The sequence below is a fragment of the Meles meles genome, chromosome 3 (assembly GCF_922984935.1).
Source record: "Meles meles chromosome 3, mMelMel3.1 paternal haplotype, whole genome shotgun sequence".
Classification (NCBI taxonomy): domain Eukaryota; kingdom Metazoa; phylum Chordata; class Mammalia; order Carnivora; family Mustelidae; genus Meles; species Meles meles.
This window is the reverse complement of record NC_060068.1, coordinates 151,750,970-151,778,686: the sequence shown is the minus strand read 5'-3', so window position 1 is coordinate 151,778,686 and position 27,717 is coordinate 151,750,970. Positions and strand designations below refer to the sequence as shown.

General features: G+C 38.7%; 1 long non-coding RNA gene and 1 pseudogene across 1 annotated transcript in view; one reads left to right on the top strand and one right to left on the bottom strand.

Moving 5' to 3' along the window:
- LOC123938647 overlaps window positions 1-27,717 on the bottom strand; it is a 118,131-nt gene that overhangs the window by 54,164 nt on the left and 36,250 nt on the right. The window lies entirely within an intron of this gene.
- Window positions 14,388-15,651, top strand: LOC123938646 (annotated as a pseudogene).

Sequence of the window (27,717 nt, the reverse complement as noted above, 5' to 3'; positions counted from 1 at the left end):
TATGTTTTCTTTTTCTTTTGTTTTGAGACATATTTTGATTTCCCATTTGATTTCTTCTTTGGTCCATTGTTTGTGCAGGAGTGTGTCATTTAATATTTGCATATTAGATATTTAATATTTACATATCAAATATTTTATATTTACATAATATTTACATATCAAATATTTTATTTCTTAAAAAAAGAAACAAAGTCAAGACTCCAGCAAGAACTGACTGATGTTAAAGTCCATGTTCCTTCTATACTGTGCTTATATTACTTGAGGCCAAGAGAATACTATACCTATGACAAATTTATAGAGTTAACTATTTATGAAGAAAATTTCCTTTCTCTGCCATATTCTTGCCATCCAGAGCCAGTGCCAGAAAGAAGACCATGACAATCACTTGTGACCCAGTCCTTCTGCATGCACCTCTTCCTAAGTCCTAGTCCTTAGCCAAGTTTCCAGTCCACCACATCCCCCTCTGGTTTCTCCAGTCTAATTATAGCTCTTAGAACACTTGCTAATTCAGACAATAATCACAACATCCTGTTGCATTCAAACAAAATGTTTTTATAAAAACAAGGATAATTACACTTCAAGGTGTTTTATAAATAATGAAAAGATAATATCTCCTTAAATTCATACAATGGGTGCTATTCCTTCTAAAAGAACTTCACAACTATTAACTAATCGGTGCTTTAATAGAATACTAAATGCCTTTTAACCCTTGGAAGCAAAAGTTTCGGAGGGTAAAGCAATTCTGACTCTTGCTGGACAGCACAGAGGGTTCTGACCCTCATTTTGGGGACTGCAGCCTCCTGAACATGATGAGGATAGAGCAGAAAGTAAAGTGTGAACAAAGTCTGGAAGTTAATGGATATCTTCCTATCAGCCATGCAGCTCACAAGTCACTTGTTTTGATAAGATGTTCCCTCAGCCATATAATTTGGTATTTTAAAAGGTGATTTCCATCAATTATGATAACGTGGTATATGATGTAAGGGAAAGCTGAAATCCCAGTGAACTATATTATACAACAGCTGACCTCACACTAAGGTCTAAAAGACTAAGCTAAGAGTAAACGCACATGAGGTTGCTGCCAACCAGTCCTCTACAACCTAAGGAAATGGTTCAGATGATCAGATAACACTTCCCTGGTTCTGTGCTGGCTTTTAAAAATATAAATATACAGTTGTTTGTTGTTATTCTATTTTTAAATTTATTTTTATATATTTTTATTCAAGTATAATTAATATACTGGGTCATATTAGTTTCAGGTGTCCAATATGATTCAATAATTCCATATTTTACTCAGGGCTCTTAATCCCCTTCACTTGGCTCACCCATCCCTCTACCCACATTTCCTCTGGCACCTACCAGTTCTCTGTGTTTAAGAGTCTGGGGTTTTTTGTATATCTCTTTTGTTTGTTTGTTTGTTTGTTTTGTTTCTTAAATTCCACACATGAGTGAAATCATATGGTATTTTCTCTCTCTGACTTCTTTCACTTATGATTATACCCTCTAGATCCACCCATGTTTCTGCAAATGGCAAGATTTCATTCTTTTTTATGGTTGAGTACTATTCCATTGTGTGTGTGTGTGTGTGTGTGTGTGTGTGTGTGTAACACATCTTTATCCATTCATCTATGGATGGACATGGGTTGTTATACTGAACTGTGGCCAGTTTCATCTGCTGTTTTATTGTAACCTGTTATAATAGTTAAATAACATAATACTTCTGTATTAATTTCTCATATTATTTGAAGGCTCTCTTTAAGGATTTACAAATGACAATTATTTACCTGAAAACATAGTCTCTCAGGAGCACAACTGCAAAACTAAATCTGAGAAATATATATTACCCTTCTTGGGTTCCTAGAGCTGAGAGATACACAACTGTAATTCATGCTATTCTGTACAGAAATGTGACCACATGCAACATTCAAGAAACCAGCTCTTAGAGTCAGTAAGAAAAAAAAAAAGAGATAAAAGTCTTGACAGATGGGTTTTTAAAAAATTGCAACAACAACTTAAACCAGCCTCCTGAAGGCTTATTTCAATATCCTGAACAACAAAAGAATTCAGATTAATCTTCAGTATGAAACTTTGGTTCTCCTTTGACTTAAGGAAGATGCTTGATATTTTGGTAACTTTTCCTGTGTTCTAATCATTCTCTGAGGCAAGAGGAACTCATATCTTTTTTTTTTTTTTTAAGATATCACCTATCTATTTGACGGACAGAGATCACAATTAGGCAAAGAGGCAGGCAGAGAAAGAGGAAGGGAAGCAGGCTCCCTGCTGAGCAGACAGCCTGATGACTAGATGACTACGCAGGGCTTGATCCCCAGGACCCCGGGATCATGACCCAAGCCGAAGGAAGAGGCTTTAACCCACTGAGCCACCCAGGCGCCCCGAAGAACTCCTATCTTATAAGAAAGCCTAAGACACTACTGACTGAATGTTTATATCCCCCCAAAATACATATGCTGAATGCCTAACCTTCAACACGACTGTATTTAGAGAAAGGGCTTTTAAGGAAGTAATTAAGATGAAATGAGATCATAGATGTAAAGCCTTGATCTAACAGCAATAGAGTCCTTATAAACAGAAACCTGAGAGTTCAGCTCATTCTCTCTGTCATGCATGGACACAGTGAGAAGGGGGCCATCTGTTTTCACAGGAACCAAACCAGCTGGCACCTCAATTTTGAAATTAGCAGCCTCCAAAACTGAGAAAATAAATTTCTGTTATTTAAATTCCCAGTCTATAATACTCTGTTATGACAACCTAGCAGACTAATACAGATGCCAATGAAAAAGAAAATATTCTACAGGTTGGATAAGAACCACAGAACAGAAGAATATTTGCAACTTAAAATCTACAATGGAACTTGCTTGTATAATTTTTTTTCAGTTGCACTTCAATAGAAGAGTCCAGTTAAAGATCCTGAAGAATCATGACATGGCAAAAGGATGACCTGATTTTTTTTTAGTTGTCTTGCATGTTTAACTTATTTTAATAAAAGGTTTTCCTGCAAAAACAAGAATAAAATACCTAGGAATAAACTAACCAAAGAGGCAAAAGACCTCAATAGCAAAAACCCAAAAGAAAAAACAGTCAAAAATCCCAGTTAAAAAATGACATACTGGCGCCTGGGTGGCTCAGTGGGTTAAAGCCTCTGCCTTTGGCTCAGGTCATGATCCCAGAGTCCTGGGATGGAGCCCCACATTGGGCTCTTTGCTCTGCGGAGAGCCTGCTACCCCTGCTCTCTCTGCCTGCCTCTCTGCCCACTTGTGATCTCTCTCTGTCAAATAAATAAATAAAATCTTTGGGGTGCCTGGGTGGCTCAGTGGGTTAAAGCCTCTGCCTTTGGCTCAGGTCATGATCGCAGAGTCCTGGGATCAAGCGTCACATTGGGCTCTCTGCTCAATGGGGAGCCTGCTTCCCCTCCCCCCTCTCTCTCTCTGCTTCTCTGCCTACTTGTTATCTTTGTCTGCCAAATAAATAAATAAAATCTTTTTTTTTTTAAAAAATGAAGACATACAGATGGCCAACGGGTGCATGAAAAGATGCTCAGCATCAGTAATCATCAGGAAAATGCAAATCAAAACCACAATGAGGTATCACCTCATGCCAGTCAGAGTGGCTATTTATCAAAAAGACAAGAAATAACAAGAGAATCCTTGTGCACTGTTGGTGGGAATGTAAATACGTGCAGCCTCTGTGAAAAACAGTATGGAGGTTCCTCAAAAAATTAAAAATAGAACTACCATATGATCTAGCAATTCCACTTCTGGGTATTTCCTCAAAGAAAATGAAAACAATAACTCAAAAGGATATATGCATCTTCATATTCATTGCAGTGTTATTTATAATAGCCAAGATATGGAAGCAACCTAAGTGTCTATTGATGAATGAATGGATGAAGGAAATGTGGCATTGACAGAGATACAGATATAGATATATAGATATTATCAAGCGATTAAAAGAACGAAATCTTGACATTTACAACAAGGATGGACCCTGAGGACATCATGCTAGTGGAATAAATCAAACAGAGAAAGACAAATACTAGATGATCTCATTTATATGTGGAATTAAAAAAAAATTTGAACTCATCAATACAGAGAACAAATTGGTGGTTGCCAGAGGCAGGGGGTGTGGGTAGGCAAAATGGGTAAGGGCATCAAAAGGTACAAACTACAAGTTATAAAATAAGTAAGTCATGGGGATATAAGGTACAACGTGGTGATTACAGTCAATAATAACACTGTATTGTATATTAGAAAGTTGCTAAAAGGGCAATCTTAGAAGTTCTCATCATTAAAAAAATTGTAACTATTCATGGTGACAGATATTAATTAGACTCACTGTGGTGATCAGTAAATAATATATACATATATCAAATCATGTACATCTAAAATTAATACACTGTTATGTATCAATTCTACTTTGCTAAGAAATAAATTAATTTTTAAGGTTAAAAAAAAAGTATTTCCCACAGAACAAAGAAAAGTCTGGCTCATCTGTATGTTTACATTATTTGGCATCCATAGGTCAGTACCTAAAGCTATAGTGGAATCCCCAGTGCTCCACAGAAATCCTGATGTGTCAAAGACAGTTAGTATTCATCTAATATCCCATGAACTCCCCTATATTTCAAAGTACATCTGGGGTCATATAACTAATTCTCGTCCAAGGACTCTGAGTGGAAACACATGTCACTTTCAGGCCAAAGCAGTTGAGAAGCAATGCACCTCTACCATCTCCGTTTTCCCACTCACAACTACCACAGAAACCACATGTTCCAAATTCTACAGCAGCACAATGGATAGGCAATAAGTAAGAAATAAGTATTTATTTGGTAAGCCCCGAAATTTCAAGATTTTATTTGTTGCAGCAGCTAAGACTAATTACCCTAACATTACCTAGAACTCTGATTCTGTAGATTTTGTGACTTCGATGCTATTTGAAACTTGAACACAGACTTAAACCTACCTATCAAGTCGCAACAGACTATCAGGAATTGAACATGGCAGTAACTGGGTAGATCAAGCATCAATATCTCCATAGGCACCATTTACTAAACTTCTTTTCTGTTCCTCGGTCTGAGCTACACGATATGGAGAGACAGCAAGAAAAAAGACACAGTTTAGGCTCTCACAATCCTTCCAGTATTGTTATCAGCAAGGTTTTAGACTCCTGCCTCTCCTAACCAGGGTACTAGAACTCCTTTGTTTAAGGAATTACATAATTATGCCACACTGAGATTTTATACATACCTAGAATGATGATCACATGAACTAAATAAATAAGAAATGAGGATTTAATTGATGTCATGGGTTTCAACTGCAATTATAGCAATATAATTCATAATTTGGTTTATAGTAACTTTCTCCATCACATCCCTGCCAAAGTGCTTAGGGCTTATAAGGGTAATTAAATATAATCAAAGAAAATAATGCTAATTAAAACTATAAGCTAGAACTATGGTGATAGTTAGATTAATGGACATCTTAGCTAATGGCACATTCCCTTATCTTATTCCAAAAGACTAAGCAAGCAAGGAACCTTCTTTTGTCATTCATCTTCTTTTTACTAATGGAGAAACCAAAGGACATGGAGGCTGTCTGGATGGAAAACATGGAAGACAGGCCAGACAGAAATCCATGTGGAACACAAAGATTATTTATGGGTCTGTGCTCCCTCACACCCCCATGCTCTTTGCCTTTGTCCCTCTCCACTGCCATTCTCAGATGTCACTTTCTCTGAACTTAAAAAGTTTATTTTTGTTGTTTTGTTTTTGCCTCTTTTGTATCCATGGTATCTACACGATGCCTTTGAGTCCCTAGAAAACCAGGAGCCCTGCCTGGTTCTCTTGTGACCCTCCTCCACTGGTTTCTTCCAGTGTCTACTTTTGAAAGGAAGAGAATGATTTACTTAATGGATCATCCCCCTCTAAGGTGCAACAGAATCCTAATCATGAAAGCCTGATAGAGTAACCTGTCAAGACTATAAACTGACTGACTTCTATGAGGTGAACTTTCTTTACTGGAACTTTCCTTTGCCCATAATAACTTTTACATTATCAATTGCTTCTATAATAAGCATATGCTTATTATATGCATACTATGTAATAAAAAAGCATTACAATTGCTTCGTCTGAATGCCTCAGGACAGAAAAAAAATTCTGAGTAGAGAATGTTGTATTAAGAAAAAGAAAAATATTGAGCACTTGCTAAACTATGGGTCAAACACAGCCTTGTCATTATATGAGTTTACTCAACTAATTAACTCACAAAAAATTATGAAGTATAAATACAGGTGTGACATTTGTTCAAATATAGCACTCAGTAAAAGTCATCAGCATGTGACATTAACACTAAAACATTACAATTTTTATACAGTCTTCCACGGAGAAGACTCAGTTCTTCCATCTTCTTTATGAAGTCCCAAAATACCATGAATCTTACACTGACTAAGGGGTGTTTCTCCATTTGCATTATTCCAAAATTTGCCGGGAGGAATCAGCACGCCCCCAAATGAAGGAAGCTTATTTTGCAGGGTGTTTTCCCCACATAATCAGAAAATAACTTATATTCATCCATTGTCCTAAAATGAATTACGTTGAGGTAGTCTGAAAAGAACATGGAACTGAGAAGTGGAACATCTGCATGCCGAACCTGGAGTCAGCTGTGACACTTGAGGAAGTTCCTTTACTCTGCTCTGACCCACTTCCTCATCTATCAAGTGAGAAGCACATTTCCATATTGTCTGTTTTGACTAAAAAAGCTAATTTAAGATACACGCTGTTTAGGATACATCCACTTAAGATTATTTTCCATTTCTTCCTATAGGTGCCTGTTTCCATCATTCACTAATCAATGATCAGTCACCTACTGAATGTCAGACCCTCTGAGGTACTACATGGATCTATAATGTTTGGGGATACAATACAGAAAACATTATCTTTGTCTACAAGACCATAATTGGGTGGGGGGAAGCAGTTATGTAGACAGGTAACTCTAATGCAGTGTTATTGCTGTAATAGCAGAAGGGGCCAACAAAGAGAACAAACAGGAGTTAGAGTGGCCAGGCAAGGCTTTGGAGAAGCTGTGACATTTGATTAGTACCTTGAAAAATGAGTATCTCATATTTTTCTATAAAACCTCTCCTCCATGTAGCACTACTTTAATGGGTATCTGGTCTACTTTCATGATATATTAAAAATCAGTGCTTCAGCCAACTTGGCCATGGCCGTAAATAAAGTTTCTTCTGACTGTATAGCAGCAATGCTGTTGTCAAAACCAAAACCACATTTCATCTCTTTTGGTGTGACAATGGATTCAACCATGATAATGGAATATGGAAGTGGCCTGAAGATATCAACAGAGTCAAATGAAGTCATCCAAAGAACCCACATTGCCTTTTATTATTATTAAAAAAAATTAATTCCATTTTTAGAAGTCTGTAGGTTATGCCCTATGACTTTATAGCTTTCTCTAGCTTGCATATCCAAAACCCTGTTCAAAGAGCTCCAGTCAAAGAATTAAGCTTCAGTTTCTCTTTGGGAATATACTAACACATATGTCACATGGTGTCTTGAGCATCTCTCTTAGGCAATCCACAGCTGCTCATGCCTACCAGCCTCTATTGTATGCTCAGAGCAACACATTCAAACCAAGCCAAGTAACCTGTTTCTTCCTAGCAACAACTGCATCCGGGTAGCATTGGTGTAGAAAGATTCACATGTAGCTGTGGCAATATGCCAAAGTGAGTGGAGTAAAATCATAAAGACATGTGCACTGTGGGACTCTGTAAGGGGATTCTTAAATAGAATAAAACTTATCTTTTTGATATTAAAAATAAGTCCTCAGGGGTGCCTGGGTGGCTCTTGACTTTAGCCCAGGTCATGATCTTGGGGTGGTGAGATCAAGCCCCACATCAGGCTCCACGCTAGTGTGGAGACTGCTTGGGAACCCCTCTGCCCCTTAAAATAAGTAAGTCCTTAAGTCTGACAAGAGTTCATTAAAAGGGGAAATACTGATGTACTATTGTCAGGAATGTGGAAGATTGCAATCTTTTGGGAAGCATTTTATTCACATGTATCAAGGGAGAGTCAAGATGGCAGAGGAGTAGCAGACTGAGATGACATCCAATCACAGGAGTTCAGCTAGATATCAAACCACTGTGAATACCTGCAAACCCAACAGGAGATTGAAGAGAAGAAGAGCAGCAATTCTAGAAACAGAAAATTGACCACTTTCTGAAAGGTAGGATGTGTGAAGTGAATCTGAAGCAACGGGAACATAGACCACAGGGGGAGAGGCTGGCTCCTGGCAAGCAGTGGAGCAATGGAGCACAAAATCAGAACTTTTAGAAGTCTGTTCCACTGAGGGACATTGCTCCAGAGGCGAGGCAGGGGTGGAGCCCTCATGGGGACAGTGTGGGCTGAGGTCCCACAGGGTCATAGAAGGATCGGGAGTGTCTGAGGGTAGCAGAGCTTGCAGGTATCAGAGTGGGGGAGCTGACTACAGAGACGGAGCCAAGGAGTGAGCCCTCAGCTTGGGCTCACTTTAAACTGTGCTCCACAGCATAGTCGGACCACTGCCCTTTGAGCAGGGACCCCACAAGTGAAAGATGCAGGGAGATCCACCTTCCTCCACTGGAAGAGGAGCATGGCAGGAATCTCCTGGGTTTGGAGACTCCAAATGGGGCTGTGTGCCAGAGAGAGAAATGCTCAGTCACAGCCCTGGTGAGCTTGGAGAGCGGCCAGAGACCAGGGAGATGGGAGAGACTGACCACTTTTCTCCGAGGGCACACTGAGGAGTGGGGCCCCGGAGGCTGCCATTTTCATTCCTGTCCTCCAGAGCAGTACAGAAAGTGTTCATGGAACAAAAGCTCCCCAAAGTGAACCTGAGCAGATTACTTAGCCCGGCCCCTGGCAAGGGCAGTGCAATTCCACCTGTGAAAAAGACATTTGAGAATCACTGCAACAGGCCCTTTCCCCGGAAGATCAGCAAGAACATCCAGCCAAGACCAAGCTTACTGATCACGGAGAACAGAGGAATTCCAGAGGAGGGGAAAGCAAAGCATGGAATTCATGGCTTTCTCCCCATAATTCTTTAGTCTTGCAAAGTTAATTAATTTTATTTTTTAATTTTAAATTTTTAAATTTTTAATTTAAATTTAATTAAATTTAAATTTTTAAATTTAATTTTAAATTTTAATTAATTTTATTTTTTTCTTATTCTAATTTTTTTAACCTTTCCTCTTTCCTCTTTTAACCTTTTGTAACTAGTTTATCTTAATAATACCTTTCTTTAAAAAATCCTTTTAAACATTCATAATTATAGTCATATTTTATCCTTCATTGTATATAACTTTATTTTTTATATACATATAGGGGTTTTTTTCCTAAAAAATTTTGGGATACACTGTCTTCTAATAGATCAAAATATACCCAGAATCTAGCACAGGGCTTTGTTCTAGTCTCCAGCCTAAGAAAATTCTCTCCACTTTTTTCTTCTTTCTTTTTCCAACCAACTTATCTTATCAATTCCTTTTTTAGAATTTTTTTAAAATTTTCACCTTTACAATCATATTCCATCCCTTCACACTGTTTACCCTTATTTTTGTATATATATAAAAGTTTTTATTTCTTTAAAATTTTGGGAAGTAGTTTCTTCTAAGAGACCAAAATACACCTAAAATCAAGTGGGTGGCTCTGTTCTATTCACCAGACTAATATATACATTTTTTTGAATTTTTAAAAAATTTCTTTTTGCCTCCTTTCTTCCCCCCCCCCCCCATTTGGGGTCTCTTTTGATTTGGTTAGCATACATTTTTCTGGGGCCTTTGACACCCTTTTAGTATTTTATTCTCTTGTTCATATATTCTTATCTGGATAAAGTGAAAAGGCAGAAAAACTCACCACAAAAAAAAAGAAAAAGAGGCAGTACCAAAGGTTGGGGACCTAATCAATACAGACATTGGTAATATGTCAGATCCAGCGTTCAGAATGAAAATTCTCAAGGTGCTAGCTGGGCTCAAAAGAGGCATGGAAGATATTAGAGAAAACTGTCTGGAGAAATAAAAGCCCTTTCTGGAGAAATAAAAGAACTAAAATCTAACCAAGCTGAAATCAAAAAAGCTATTTTACTGAGGTGCAATAAAAAATGGAGGCTCTTACTGATAGGATAAATGAGGCAGAAGAGAGAATTAGTGATATAGAAGATCAAATGGCAGAGAATAAAGAAGCTGAACAAAAGAGAGACAAACAACTACTGGACCACAAGGGAAGAACTCAAGAGAAAAGTGATACCATAAGACAAAACAATATTAGGATAATTGGGATTCCAGAAGAAGAATAAAGAGAGAGGGGGGCAGAAGATATATTGGAGTGAATTATAGTAGAGAATTTCCCTAATATGGCAAAGGGAACAAGCATCAAAATCCAGGAGGCACAGAGAACCCCCCTCAAAATAAAAAATGTAGGTTCACACCCCATCATCTAAGAGTAAAACTTATAGCTCTTAGTGACAAAGAGAAAATCCTGAAAGCAGCTCAGGACGAGAAGTCTGTAACATACAATGGTAAAAATATTAGATTGGCAGCTTATCCACAGACACCTGGCAGGCCAGAAAGAACTGGCATGATACATTCAGAGCACTAAATGAGAAAAACATGCAGCTAAGAATACTATATCCAGCTAGGCTATCATCAAAAATAGAAGGAGAGATAAAAAGCTTCCAGGACAAACAAGAACTAAAAGAATTTGTAAACACCAAACCAGCCCTATAGGAAATATTGAAAGGGGTCCTCTAAGCAAAGAGGAGTCTAAAAGTTGTAGACCAGAAAGGAACAGAGACAATATACAGTAACAGTCACCTTCTAGGCAATACAATGGCACTAAATTCATATCTTTCAATAGTTACCCTGAATGTAAATGGGCTAAATACCCCAATCAAAAGACAAAAGGTGTCAGAATGGATAAAAAAAACAAAACCTATCAATATGCTGTCTACAAGAAACTCATTTTAGACCCAAAGACACCTCCAGATTTAAAGTGAGGGGGTGGAAAACAATTTACCAAGCTAATGGACATCAAAAGAAAGCTGGGGTAGCAATCCTTATATCAGATCAATTATATTTTAAGCCAAAGACTATAATAAGAGATGAGGAAGGACACTATATCATACTCAAAGGGTTTGTCCAATAAGAAGATCTAACAATTTTAAATATCTATGTCCCTAACATGGGAGCAGCCTATTATATAAACCAACTAATAACAAAATCAAAGAAACACATAAACAATAATACAGTAATAGTAGGGGACTTGAAAACCCTCATCACTGAAATGGACAACATCCAAGCAAAAGATCAACAAGGAAACAAAGGCCTTAAATGACACACTGGACCAGATATACATCACAGATATATTCAGAACATTCCATCCCAAAACAACAGAATACACACTCTTCTCTAGTGTACATGGAACATGGAACATTCTCTAGAATAGATCACATCCTGGGTCACAAATCAGGTCGCAACCAGTACCAAAAGATTGGGATCATTCCCTGCATATTTTCAGACCACGATGCTCTGAAGCTAGAACTCAATCACAAGAGGAAAGTTGGAAAGAACTCAAATAAATGGAGACCAAAGAGCATCTTTACTAAAGAATGAATGGGTCAACCAGGAAATTAAAGAAGAATTGAAAAAATTCATGGGAACAAGTGATAATGAAAACACAATGGTTCAAAATCCGTGGGACACAGCGAAGGCGGTCCTGAGAGGAAAGTATGTAGTAATACAAGCCTTTCTTAAGAAACAAGAGAGGTCTCTGTACTCGAGGAACTACAGAACACTCATGAAAGAAATTGAAGAAGACACAAAAAGATGGAAGACCGTTCCATGCTCTTGGATTGGAAGAATAAACATTGTTAAAATGTCTATACTGCCTAGAGCAATCTATACTTTTAATGCCATTCCGATCAAAATTCCACCGATATTTTTCAAAGAGCTGGAGCAAATAATCCTAAAATTTGTATGGAGCCAGAAGAGACCCCGAATTGCCAAGGAAATGTTGAAAAACAAAAACAAAACTGGCGGCATCACGTTACCCGATTTCAAGCTTTACTACAAAGCTGTGATCACCAAGACAGCGTGGTACTGGCATAAAAACAGACACATAGACCAGTGGAACAGAGTGGAGAGCCCAGATATGGACCCTCAACTCTATGGTCAAATAATCTTCGACAAAACAGGAAAAAATATTCAATGGAAAAAAGACAGTCTCTTCAATAAATGGTGCTGGGAAAACTGGACAGCGATATGTAGAAGAATGAAACTCGACCATTCTCTTACACCGTTCACAAAGATAAACTCGAAATGGATAAAAGACCTCAACGTGAGACAGGAATCTATCAGAATCCTAGAGGAGAACATAGGCAGTAACCTCTTCGATATCAGCCACAGCAACTTCTTTCAAGATAAGTCTCCAAAGGCCAAGGAAACAAAAGCAAAAATGAACTTTTGGGACTTCATCAAGATCAAAAGCTTCTGCACAGCAAAGGAAACAGTCAACAAAACAAAGAGGCAACCCACAGAATGGGAGAAGATATTTGCAAATGACAGTACAGACAAAAGGTTGATATCCAGGATCTACAAAGAACTTCTCAAACTCAACACACACAAAACAGATAATCATATCAAAAAATGGGCAGAAGATATGAATAGACACTTCTCCAACGAAGACATACAAATGGCTATCAGACACATGAAAAAATGTTCATCATCACTAGCCATCAGGGAGATTCAAATTAAAACAACATTGAGATACCACCTAACACCAGTTAGAATGGCCAAAATTAGCAAGACAGGAAACAACGTGTGCTGGAGAGGATGTGGAGAAAGGGGAACCTTCTTACACTGTTGGTGGGAATGCAAGTTAGTGCAGCCACTTTGGAGAACAGTGTGGAGATTCCTGAAGAAATTAAAAATAGAGCTTCCCTATGACCCTGCAATTGCACTGCTGGGTATTTACCCCAAAGATACAGATGTAGTGAAAAGAAGGGCCATTTGTACCCCAATGTTTATTGCAGCAATGGCTACGGTCGCCAAACTGTGGAAAGAACCAAGATGCCCTTCAACGGATGAATGGATAAGGAAGATGTGGTCCATATACACAATGGAGTATTATGCCTCCATCAGAAAGGACGAATACCCAACTTTTGTAGCAACATGGACAGGACTGGAAGAAATTATGCTGAGCGAAATAAGTCAAGCAGAGAGAGTCAAGTATCATATGGTCTCACTTATTTGTGGAGCATAACAAATAACATGGAGGACATGGGGAGATGGAGAGGAGAGGGAGTTGAGGGAAACTGGAAGGGGAGATGAACCATGAGAGACTGTGGACTCTGAAAAACAACCAGAGGGTTATGAAGGGGCGGTGGGAGGGGGTGGGGTGTGGTGGGAGGTTGAGGAACCAGGTGGTGGGTAATAGGGAGGGCACGTACTGCATGGAGCACTGGGTGTGATGCCAGAACAATGAACACTGTTATGCTGTAAATAAGCAAATAAAAATAAATAAATTAATAAAAAAAAAAAAAAGAAACAAGAGAGGTCTCAAATACACAACCTAACCCTACACCTAAAGGAGCTGGAGAAAGAACAGCAAAGAAAGCCTAAACCCAGCAGGAGAAGAGAAATAATAAAGATCAGTGCAGAAATCAATGAAATAGAAACCAAAAAAACAGTAGAACAAATCTAGTTGGTTCTTTGATAGAATTAATAAGATTGATAAACACCTGGCCAGACTTATCAAAAAGAAAAGAGAAAGGACCCAAATAAATAAGACCATGAATGAAAGAGGAGAGATCACAACCAACACCAAAGAAATACAAACAATTATAAGAACATATTTTGAGCAACTATATGCCAGCAAATTTGACAATCTGGAAGAAATGGATGCATTCCTAGAGACATATAAACTATTCACATGTATCAAGAACTTCAAAATACACATCCTCCTGGCCACAGCTTCTAGAACATAATGCTATTTATAGAAAACTCTTTATGCATGAAGATGATCATCACAGGATTAACAGTAATAAAAAACCAGAATACAATCCAAAAGTTCAACAAGACAATGATTTATTGAAATTATTATATACCTATATATTAGTATATAATAGATTCTTTAAATAGAACAAAGGGTTTATTAACCTTTGAAAAATACATAATTTAAAATATTAAGAAATAATCCAAATTATAAAACTGAGTGAACAGTTGAATTTTAAATCACAACTCTGCTTTAAAAGTGTGCAGATATGGGCTGGTTGGGTGACTCCTGTGCTCTGCTTCTCCCCACTGAGCTGCTCCCTGGTGAAGAAGAAGCCATGGTGCTCCGGGTCACCAGGAACGCAAAAGTTAATGTGGAAAATAAGGTGAAGATCAGCATGGCGGGGCAAAGCGTGTGCCTCTGGGCACGACTGCGGCCTCCAAGCCCGGGCTGAGGCCGAGAAGAGCCCTCGGAGACATTGGTAACAAAGTCAGCGAACAACCACAGGCCAAACTGCCTCTGAAAAAGGAAGTAAAAACTTTGGTTCCTGGAAAAGTTATTGCTAAAAAACTACCTAAACCTCTGGAGAAGGCACCCGAGCCTGTGCCAGAACCTGAGCCAGAACCTGAGCCCGTTAAAGAAGAAAAACTTTCGCCTGAGCCTATTTTGGTTGACACTCCCTCTCCAAGCCCAATGGAAACATCTGGATGTGCCCCTGCAGAAGAATATCTGTGTCAGGCATTCTCTGATGTAATTCTTGCAGTGAATGATGTGGATGCCGAAGATGGAGCTGATCCAAACCTTTGTAGTGAATATGTGAAAGATATTTATGCTTATTTGAGACAAGTTGAGGAAGAGCAAGCCATCAGACCAAAATACCTACTGGGTCGTGAAGTCACTGGAAACATGAGAGCTGTCCTTATTGACTGGTTAGTACAGGTTCAGATGAAGTTTAGGTTACTTCAGGAGACCATGTACATGACTGTTTCCATTATTGATTGGTTCATGCAGAATAATTGTGTGCCCAAGAAGATGCTGCAGCTGGTTGGTGTCACTGCCATGTTTATTGCAAGCAAATATGAAGAAATGTACCCTCCAGAAATTGGTGACTTTGCCTTTGTGACTGACAACACTTAGACTAAGCACCAAATCAGACAAATGGAAATGAAGATTCTAAGATCTTTAAATTTTGGTCTGGGCCGCCCTCTACCCCTGCATTTCCTTCGGAGAGCATCTAAGATCGCAGAGGTTGATGTTGAGCAACATACTTTGGCCAAATACCTGATGGAACTATGTTGGATTACGATATGGTGCACTTTCCTTCTCAGACTGCAGCAGGAGCTTTTTGCTTAGCACTGAAAATTCTTGATAACGGTGAATGGACACCAACTCTACAGCATTATCTATCATACACTGAAGAATCCCTTCTAAGTGTTATGCAACACCTGGCTAAGAATATAGTCATGGTGAACCGTAGGCTTACAAAGCACATGACCATCTAGAACAAGTATGCCACATCCAAGCCTGCGAAGATCAGCACGCTGGCACAGCTCAATTCTGCACTAGTTCCAGATTTAGCCAAGGCTGCGGCAAAGGTGTAACGTGTAAACATGAGTTGGAGTACTATAATAACTGCAAATAAAATTGGCACCATGTGCCATCTATACATACTATATGTTACCTTTACTGACTTTTAATAAAGTTTGTGGTCCTTTTTACTTAAAAAAAAAAATGTGCAGATACAAGAAATTCACCAATTCCCAGTGATGGTCTCTGAGTGAATAATTCACTGACTTTATTTTTTCACATTTTCCATGTTTTCTTTAATAAGCTTCAGGAAATAAATTAAGTGCATTAAGTGCAATAACTCAGAATGGTCCTGTTTAGGTATGGTGTTAGATATTCACAGATCCACAGACAGCCAGACAGATCAATGACCAACATGAGCCAACACAAAATTCAAAAGAATGTGAGTGAACTAAAAAGCTAAGGGAGGCACAGTATATAAAACAAGGAAGTCAGATTCCCAGAACTTATGAGTAATAAGAAAATAAATGCAGAGAAATATTGCTATTAGAAATGCATCCGAGGGGTGGCTCGGCTCTGCCGAAGCTCTGCCAAAGGCTTCTGCCTTTGGACCACGTCATGATCCCAGGGTCCTGGGATCGAGCCCCGCATCGGGCTCTCTGCTCAATGGGGAGCCTGCTTCCTCCTCTCTCCCTCTGTGCCTGCCTCTCTGCCTACTTGTGATCTCTGTCAAATTAAAAACAAAACAAAACAAAACAAAAAAACTTTAAAGAAATGCATCCGATTTCTCAAATAATCTGCAAGACAGATAAATTCAGAATGTCTCTGTTAATGAAGTTGAATTTGACCAAGGACTGAAGTAATTAATTCAACAAGCTTGACTGAGAACCTGTAGTATGCCAGGTACTTGTCCATGTGTCTGGGACACAAAGAGAAATATGTCATGGTCCCTGTCTTTAAGATGATTAGCAGAGTATGGTTCAGAGCTATAGCTTTTATTATATTTGGATTTAATTAATGCAGGTACCTTCTCCAAAACTGCCTAAAGATAAGAAATTTTTATATATTTCATTTGGACTAGTGGGAAGGAAGGAAGATTAAATTCCAAAGAACTGACTGATGAAAAGATTAAAATTTGGAGTTGGAAATCAAGTTAAGAGCTCAATAATTCATGTTGAGATTCCACAGCTGCTAACATCAGAGGAGTCTGGAGGAAAAAGTCAGCTTAGCAGAAGTGAGTCAGTTGGCGGAGATGATTTGTGGAGTGCCCACAGCAGCCTCAAGCAGTATAAAAATACTTGTGAAATTCTGTCCAAAAAAATAGACCATTGACCTCTTCCACAAGAAGACTCCACACTGATTAGGGAAATAAAACACACAAAAGCAAAAGGCAAAGAAAATTTTTATAAATTTCACTTGTCGATATGTCCAAATGGAAAAATCGGGCATAGAAGTACCACATAGGGAGCATAGAGAGCACCACACAGAACAGGGACTGTAATCTAGTTGTGAATCACAGAACAGCATATTTGAAGCCGCCTTCTGAAGGTCACACAGGACAGTGACAGAGAAAAGAGAAAGGAATGGCGCACTCAAATGGAAGGGGAACAAAAGAGTGACAAGTGGAATAAGGCCTGGAGGTCAAGTTTGGCTTGGCTCTAGCCCAGTAATTTCTATCTCCAGTTGCACCTGGAAACCTTTTAGACACACCCTTACCCAGAGTTCTAACGTCACAGATCCAGGCAAAGCCCAGGCATTAGTGTTTTTAAGAAAATGCCCATGGAGTTCTGGTGTTCCGCCAATGTCAATTATCTCTGAGTAAAGGGACCCTGTAACTCAATAAGGAAAGATGATGTACTTGAAATGGGAACAGATATTTGCAACTTAGTTAAAAGACAGCGTTAAATTCCATCATCAGTTTGGCTCATTAGACTAGGAACTTCTTGGAAGCAGAGATCATCTCTTTATTCATTGTTGCATAACATAATAGGAAACTAATATTTCTGAATGCACATTCAATACAAGAATGAATCAGTACTCTAGGCCCTTCAGCTAATAAATAAGGCGATAATAATGTTTAAGGGAGATTGAGTCAATATTGTAACAGAAGGGGGCACCTGGGTGGCTCAGTGGGTTAAAGCCTCTGCCTTCAGCTCAGGTCATGATCCCAGGGTCCTGGGATCGAGCCCCACATCGGGCTCTCTGCTCAGCAGGGAGCCTGCTTCCTCCACTCTCCTCTCTCTCTGCCTGTCTCTCTGCCTACTTGTGATCTCTGTCTGTCAAATAAATAAAATCTTTAAAAAATATATATATATTGTAACAGAAGGAAGGAGAGAGACAGCAGCTAACATCACTGAGTGCTCCCCAGGTGCCAGCCGCTTCATATGCAGTGTGTCATTTCATAGGCGGAACCTGTTTATTAAGTGGACACGATGATCCCAAATTAGGGAATGGAGGCCCGAGGTGAGTCAGTGTTGATGAGTAGCGAACCTGGAATCTGGCTTTGCACAGATGACGGCAGCTCTTGGTGGAGGCCTACCTGTGTAGGAGCAGTACACAAATAGTCTACAGGAGATAAACCGACACGCTCCCATTTCTGAACAGAACTTCAGCTTTGGACTCATTCTAACAATGCAGGAATGGCATGTGATTTAAGGTATTTACCTAACTACAAGATTAGACCTCTTAACCGTAACCAGACAGGTGGGTCAACATCTGGTGTTTCTGGAAAATAATTTCTTTTGCTTTGTCTCTTTCCACATAAGATTTTATTAAAAATGTAATAGAAAAGAAAGCATGCCCTGGTGCACTTTGTTAGGGGAAATTGTTCACCATGCATTGTTTCTCTATTCACATTTAAAGAGAATTTTTCCTTTTATTCTTCCAGAGCTTGTCTGAAAAGAAGTACCTCCACTCCACTTGGTGCTATGTAGGATCTACAACAGAATGTCAGGAGAAGTTGGGGCGCCTGGGTGGCTCAGTGGGTTAAAGCCTCTGCCTTCAGCTCAGGTCGTGATCCCAGGGTCCCGGGATGGAGCCCCGCATTGGGCTCCCTGCTCCACAGAGAATCTGCTTCTCGTTCTCCCTCTGCCCCTCCTCCCAGCTTGTGTGCTCTCTCTCTCTCATAAATAAAATCTTCTTTAAAAAGAAGTTGTGATTGACATTAAGAGGCTGCAAGAGAACTAGCCACTCAAAACAATAAACTTGTTTAAAATGTAAAATTGAGGACACTTTAGGTAGCATCTCTCTACTCAAGGATAAGTAGAAGTCCTCAACTACCTAAAGAAAAATTAAGCCTTCTCAAGAAGGAAAATGGAAAACCAACCTATCGGCATTCAGCAATACAAATATAAACTTAAACACATTAATTGCTTTCTGATTTTTTGAGAAGCTCTGTGTTTGGGTATAACCAAAGCTGATTTACCTGAATAACAATTTGCAATATATTGCCAACTGGAAACACAGCTGAATTTTTCTTCTGTCCTTAAATCACCTCAACTTTGTAACCTCAAAAATCGTAACCTTTATCTATTTCCCTTTCCACCTCCTTTTTTTATTAATGCACTTTTCACTTGAAAACCCTATATTCCCTGTTAGAATTTTAGGCTTGAGCTCAGCAACTATACTCTCTGAAATATTCATTCATTTATTAATGAAGTTTGCTCATATTTTTAAATGTCAAGCTTTTAACGTCCCTCTTTCTGGTCTATTCCTCCTCCCCCCCTCCATGTACAACTCTATCATAAACAGCATCATTTATTTTTAATTGGCATCAAAGCTTCGATGTTCTAATTGGGAGCTTTCACTTGGCTTGGACCGTGCACTGGGGATACTCGACAAAGCTCTTACAACAGTCTCTGAATTGCTCTAGAAGTAAGAAAATAGCATTATCTAGAAATTTCCAGGAGCTATCTTTAGGACTAGGTTCCTGTCCTCTCACAAGGAAGCTTACTCTCTGGATCTCCTGAATTACCTGGAAGGATACTTTTCGAAGGTGGAGGGGTCTTTCTAATTTATCATATGTAAGACTGGAGCTTGTCCATCAGCCAGGCTACTCCGAAAAAGCTAGAGGCCTTCCTTGGGCAGGGCTGCCTGGAGGAGACACAGAAATCTTCCTTCTTGGGGACACAGCCTGTCACCTATTACAGTAGCTACAAATTCCATTTCTTCCATACTCACTCACTACATTTCTCATCACTGTACACTCTGTGACTTGCTCTGCATCTCAAAGTGCAAGAAAAAGGGAAGTGAAGGATGATAAAATAGTCAAAGATTACATAATCAAGGGCAGAACTCAAGCCATAAAACAAGTTGCTGGAGTAAAACCACCAGACCCCAGCTGGATAAAAACACTATCAAGAGAGGTGAAGTCTTCTGACTAAGTTTGGTCCATTGAAAGGAAATTATTTTTGGAAGGGAGGCCAGGCCGGAAGGCATCTCACGTGTGGCCCGCAGGGGTCACACACCCTTCATCCCCAAAGAGGCAGAGCAGAGCTCCTGTCATCAGCAGCCCATAACAGGCAAAGCTCTTTGCCTGACACAGGGGCAGATCTGCCTTTCCCAATCAGCTGTGCACATGTGATGTTCTTCCTTTCCCTCTTTTCCTTCCTTAAATTACTACTTTGCAGAGATGGTGTCTTTAGTCATCTGTCCTTCCCTGCAATTTGATACTTTGTAATAAATGCTTGTTGAATTAAAATGGAAGCTGTGCCATTAATACAGGTCTTTTAATTACAAATGCACCAATGGGAAGCTCTATATCTCAAATACACACCCTTTCCTTCATATTCTAAAACAAACCAAAAAAGGGGGAGGGGACAAATGGGCATTTAGTAATTATGCAACACATAAAAACTACTTTCACTTAGATACATACAAATATTAACACCTTTCATATTTCAAAACCCTGGTTATAGTTTTGCTATCCAGCACTAAAAGACAGCAAAAGGCTTTCCTTTCACTGTTTAACCAAACCAGACTGAGAAAAAACTGAACATATTTCCTCTAGCATCTCCAGTCTATAATCTTCATGGCTAATCAGTTTTCTCTAAATTTATTTCCCTACTCTCAAAACAGAAAGCAAGGGAGTTAGAAGAATTTTTCAGATGAAAACAACAGCCCTGAAGTTCTCTGTTCATCAAGGTTAGGTACAAGAAGGGAAAAACATTGCTACATACAAACTTCTGTCCTCACTTTCCTTTGCATGCGAAAGAATTCTCTAAACACAGCAGCAGTAAGAACAATCTGGAATCCTGACTTTATTCATTGCTTTACCCACACTGTTTCCACCCAACTTCCACTTCAGCCTGATGAGATCAGTATTGTTGTTGTCCCCACTTTACAGATAGACAAACTAGGGGTTAGGGAAGTAAAGTAACTGGCTTAAAGTTTCTTTGGGTAACTTTTTTCTTTCTTATAGAAAAAGAGGAAAGGGTGACTTGTCCAAGCTCTTACACCATAAGAATAGAAGAGAGAGGACTGAAGTCTAAAATTCTGAGGGAAATGAGGCTGAAAAAATAAGTTTACATGGGAGCATGGGTGATGAAAGCAGATTCCTTTCTCTTATGTGAGTTAGAAAGTATTGGCTCCTTTTCTCAAATGGAACAGAAACAAATTCCCCATGTGATCGCAAAGGGATTCCAAGTTTTCACCGACTAGCTGTGTGGCTTTGGACAAGACCCTCAACTTTCTTAAATCCTTGGGTTCCTTACCTCTGAAATGGAAATGAGAAAAAGACTTGTCTCTTGTGGTAGTTGTAAGGGTTAAATGAGATGAGCTATGAAAAGCCCCGAGTATACAGTAGACACTCAAGCAAGAAACTTACACTAAGTTCTCACTGGAAGACATAGAGACCCAGGGTTCAGAAACTAAAGTTCAGAAGTCTGTAGCCTTAGAATAAATAGCTCCGCATTGAGAAGCTGCTGGGCTCTGTCAGTATCAGAAGAGGATCGTATCTGGAACCCACTCTCCCCGACCCCTACTCTGTCCTTAGGAACATTGGCCTCCACCTGGGTGTTAGGACAGGTCACTGGATCCCAAGGAGGCCTCCATTTCACTCCATTCACAGCTACAAAGAAATCTGTGAAACACAATTTATTATACAAAGCAAGGTGCATCAAAAATTCAGTGTCAGAATAGCTCTGTATTCCAAGGGTTGGGATCTAGACCTTCCCCCTTAAAACTTCCTCACCCCAACCCTTGCTAAGCCTCAGCTTATAACCACAAAGCAATATGCAAATATGCTAAAGCCTCTGCCCTTATCAACTTTATAAGGTAAGTATGAACAGGAAGACACATGGAGAATGATTCGATCTATGTGACTGCAAATCCCTTTATTGCTGAGGAAAGCCTATATTATCAGTTATGTAAATTTTCTAAGCCAACAATAAAATCAAACTGAAAGGTTCCACAAAGCCACTATCAACAAGGTCCACTCTTACCAACTATTACATATAACTAATTATCTAATGATTCCTATCTTCAGGCCCTGGTTCTAACATTTCCTCTAAATAATATAGTTTAGTTCTGTACTAGAGTTCTTTCTCAATGATCAAATTTAGCGTCTTTGGGACACATGGGTTTAAAATAATTACTGTGAACATTTCTAGGTCTTTGATTCCTATTGCACAGAGATGTTACAAGAGCCCAAACATGAACTTTTTTGGGATATATCAGCATAAATAATAATATCAACAACCAGGAACACCACAAAACCTCTCATTCGATTTGTACAGTATCTACCATCAACTCCACAAGGAAGGAAGTTAGGAACGTCCTTTATGAGACAACCAAACATAGGGGAAAAAAGAGTAATGGGAAAAAAACCCTAACACTTTAAAATTTTTAAATGGTTTTGTGTTTGGTTGTTTCTTTGTTTTATAATTTTTTTTATTTTTTATTAACATATAATGTATTATTAGCCCCAGGGGTACAGGTCTGTGAATCGCCGGTTTACACACTTCACAGCACTCACCATAGCACATACCTTCCCCAGTGTCCATAACCCCACCAACCTCTCCCTACTCCCTTCCCCCCAGCAACCCTCAGTTTGTTTTATGAGATTAAGAGTCTCTTATGGTTTGTCTCCATCCTGATCCCATCTTGTTTCGTTTTTTTCTTTTCCCACCCCCCAGACCCACCATGTTGCCTCTCCATTAAATGGTTGTTTTGTGCTGTGAAATGCAAGTAATTGCTCCCTCCTTCTGCTCTTATTATTCTCTGTATTTTATTTTTTTTTAAGATTTTATTTATTTATTTGACAGAGAGAGAGATCACAAGTAGGCAGAGAGGAAGGCGCAGAGAGAGGAGGAAGCAGGCTCCCTGCTGAGCAGAGAGCTTGATGCAGGACTCCATCCCAGGACCCTGGGATCATGTGACCTGAGCCGAAGGCAGAGGCTTTAACCCACTGAGCCACCCAGGTGCACCTATTCTCTGTATTTTAAATACAAATTTAAATAGTTTTAAAAATAGAGAAAAATCCATATTGCATGTATTCAAAATCTAAGATACCGTCAATTTTCTATTTGCCTTTTTTAGGTCAGCTTTCGTAATGTATAATTTACATACAAAAAAATACCAATTTTAAGCATAAAATTCAATGAGCTTTGACCAACACATTTAGTTGTGTGACCACCACCACCGTCGTGACAACACTCCCAATGCTTCAGGCCGTTTTCTCCCACGCTTTTGTATAGAGTCTCTTCACCCTAGTGCCTGGTCCTGGGCAACTACTGATCTGCTTCCTATCCATATGGTGACAGGGTTTTTGCCTTTTCTAGAATTTCGTATAATTGACATGATACAATATGAAGATTTCTGCACCAGGCTTTTTTTTTCACTTTGAGATTCAACCATGATGCTGTATGTATCCACAGTTTATTCATTTTTATTGCTAAATAAAATAATTCATTATACAGGTATGCCACAATTTATTTATCTAGTCACAGTTCATAGACATTTGGGTTGTTTCCCATTGGAGGCTACTATGAACATTTGCTTACATGTCTTTGTGAGGGTGTGTTTTCATTTCTCTTTGTTTAATACCCAGAAGTGGAATTGCTGGGACATACACTAGGTGTGTTTTAAGTAACAAGCTGTTTTCCAAAATAGTTGTATAATTTGCATTCCTTCCAGCAATGCAGGAAGGTTCCTGTTGTGCCACACCCTTACCAGCAACTGGTCTTTTCAATTTTAGCGATTCTGATAGATATGTCGTGGTATAATGTTGTGGTTTTAATTAGCATTTGCTTATAACACTCATGAGTGTAAAACGCCACTGACAATTAATGACAACTAAGAAAGAAAAAACACTGTCCATTAAACACTGACACGATGCATTTTTATTACTTCTAAATTTTACTTTGTAGCCTCCTTTATTTTTTTTTAAGATTTTATTTATTTGTTCGACAAAGAGATTACAAGTAGGCAGAGAGGCAGGCAGAGAAGCAGGCAGAGAGTGAAAGGGAAGCAGGCTCCCTGCTGAGCAGAGATCCCAATGAGGGGCTTGATCCCTGGACCCTGAGATCATGACCTGAGCTGAAGGCAGAGGCTTTAACCCACTGAGCCACCCAGGCGCCCCCAGCATCCAACTCTTGATTTTGGCTCAGGTCATGATCTCAGGGTTGAGGTCAAGACCCATGTCAGGTTCTGCACTGGGTGTGGAGCCTGCTTAAGATTTTCTCTCTCCCGCTCCCTCTGCCTCTCTCCCTCTAAAAAAAAAAGAAAAAGAAAAGAAAAAAAGGCAGAAGATACGAGCAGACATTCTTCAAAGAAGACATCCAGATGGGCAACAGACATGAAAACATGACCAACATCACTCATCATCAGGGAAATGCAAATCAAAGCTACAATGAAATATCACCTCACACCTATCAAAATTGCTAAAATAAAAAACACAAGAAACAAGTGTTGGCAAGGATGTAGAGAAAAAGGAAACTTCATGCATTGTTGGTGGGAATGCAAGCTAGTTGAGCCACTGTAGAAAACAGTATAGAGGCTCCTCAAGAAATTAATTTTTTATGATCCAGTAATTGCACTATTGAGTATTTACCCAAAGAATACAAAAACATTAATTTGAAGTAATATATGCACCCTTATGTTTATTGAAACATTACTTACAAGAGCCAAACTATGGAAGCAGTCCTAGTGTCCACTGATATGTGAATGGATAAAGAAGGTGTGATGTGACATATATATATATATATATATATATATATATATGTAGGAACATTACTCAGCCATAAAAAAAGAATGAAATCTTGCCATTTGCAACAGCATGAATAGAACTAGAGAGTATAATGATAAGCAAAATAGGTCAGTCAGAGAAAGACAAATACCATATGATTTTATCATTTGTGGAATTTAAGAAACAGAGAAAGCAAGAAACAGACTCTTATCTACTGAGAACAAAGAGACGGTTACCAGAGGGGAGGTGAGTGGGGGGATGGGGGAAATAGGTGAAGGGGATTAAGAGCACGTTTGTCATGGTGAGCACTGAGCAATGTATAGAATTGTTGAATCTCTGTACCTGAGACTTATATAATGCTGTATATTAATTATATCAGAATTAAAAAACAAAACAAAAAAACTTAATAGGGGTGCCTAGGTGGCTCAGTCTGTTAGGCATCTGACTTCATCTAGATCAGATCTCAGAGTCCTAGGATGGGGCCCTGCATTGGGCTCTGCACTCAGTGGGGAATCTGCTTGCCGCTCTGCTCCTCCCTCCGCTTGTGGGCTCTCTCTCTCGGGTAAATAAATAAAATCTTGAAAAAAATTTTTTTAATAAAAAAATTAATAAAAAACTTAATAAAGAAAAAAATATGCTCCAATGGTTTGTAAATTAGTTTTCTCTCCCCAAGTAGACTACAGATCTCTCTCCCTTTATCTTCAATTCCTCTCATATTGTTTACAGCATTGATTTGTACATTTTGTGTAATGACTCATTACAGTCATGATATCACTTCAGAGGGTCATGACTAGCACTTTTTAAACAAAACAGAGTAAAAAACATAAAAGTGCAATACATAGTAAAGGTAAGAAGCATTTCATAATGCTTTGGGGTTTTTTCAATTGTATTAATTTATGTGTATACTGTGATATCAAATATATTTCTTATAGTATGCTATAATCAAAAATGTTTGGAAAATAGTACCATAAGAGCATAAGAAACATTCAGGATATTGATTATTGATTTTTTTGTAGACTGAGCCAATTTTAAACTTTTTTAAGTGGTCCCAAACTGCAGTTTAATTCCCTAAAAGTTATTACCAGGTTGGTATAGTTTTACCTTCTTTCAGGTAAAAAAAAAAATTAGAAAAAACCTTGCAATCTATTTATCTAGATGATTACAATATCACAACATATTTCTGTTGTGATGAATCTAACATATTTATTTTTCCAAAGGGATAGGGTCTCGATTCCCGACTTGCAAATGAGAAAGTCAGAGTTTGATCATCTGGACTGGATCTAGACTTTTGAATCCTAAGGGGGCAATCATTTAGCACCCTTTCACACTGAGATTCTTTAAACAAATATTCGACGTTTATTTGAAGGAAAGCACTCTCTTCAGTTCTTCGAATAGCAAGTCTAGCCCCAAATCCGCAAACTCAAACCAATGACACAAACCCCAAACCATCCAACCTTCCTTAAAAGCAATTTCAGGACTATCTGCGTTTCCCAAACACAACAAGATGAGGGGAATTCAGCATCTCACGCCCATGACTGACCACAATACTTCTTCCAACAAAGTCAGTAGTCTTTCAGGGGAGAGTTCTGCTAATTTTTTCTTTCCTGTTATCTTCTATTACATTCTCAGTAATGTCCAGCCCAGGCAAACTGGCTTCTTCCAAGGCTACTGGGCTAACCCACTTCTCACTCCCCTTAAGCTAGCTCTGGCTATAATAGGAAAATCTCTGCCCTGGAGCCAAGAGGTCTGAGTGCCTAGCCCAGTCCCTTCACACAACAGCCTTTGGCATTTTACTTAAACTCACTGAGCCTCATTTTCTTCATTTGTGGACAAAATGAGCTCTCTGCCTTTATGTGATGTAATGCCGTATTCTCCACGGTTTCCCATCTTTGATGAGGAGTCTTCATATCTGCTCCAAAGAACAGGGGTTATAAAAGATAGGAGGACAGACTTCACAACCATGCCCCCATTTTAGATGCAAAAATTCTACTACAATCAGTTTTCTTTGCTAAATCTGAGTAAGGTTTTATTTGAATAAATGACCCCCTGGACAAAATTAATACAAATATTACAGGAAATTTACTCATTTCAAGTATCTATTAAGTAGCCCCAATGTACCAGACCCCAATGTTATTGCTCTAGGTGCTAGAGTTTTCCTTGAGAACAAGACAGAGAAGACCCCTGCCCTGGTGCATATTTGAATGACCATTTATGTTAATTTGTAAACTTGAAAGAACTACACAATTGTATATATGTTTGCTTACATAAGTGAATACAATTCTGTTTAAAAAAAAAAGTAATTCCTTATTTAATTGTTCAAATATTTGTCAGACCTAGTATTGTTCTGGCCCATATTAATATATTTGGAAAAAAAAAAGAAATCTCTAAAGTCAACTAGGAAAGAAAAACATTTCATAAAGAGAACTGAATTTCTGTAAAATATATCTCACTAAAATGATGTTAACAAAGATATTACAGCATTTCCTTTCAGATAAAGAAGTACAGATAATCTATCAGATTAACATCATGAGAATAGAGACTAAAATAAGAACATACCAGTATTGTTTCAGTATTGTTTTGACTCAATAACAGCCATCTCTTTCTCAACACTATAAACTTCTTGAGGGTAAGAGATGTGTATCTATTTCTCCCAAAGCACCTACAATAGGACTTTATTACATATTAGCTTGAGGAGTGAAATGTGCCAAGCACTCAACTCTGGGAAATTACACTCCGCTGCCACCACCATTGTTAGATGAGTACATACAGGACCCTGGTTTCCCCAGGACCGTTAAGCTGTTGTGGGGTAAGAGTGCCATTTGGCAAGATAAATCATATGCCAGCCCTAATCGTAACTCTCATCCTGTTTTTCAGTTGCTTTTAAGGTAAGGAACTCTAGAACATTCTGGCTCAGGTTCTGATTTGATTTTATTTGATTCTATAAGCAAGCAGGATA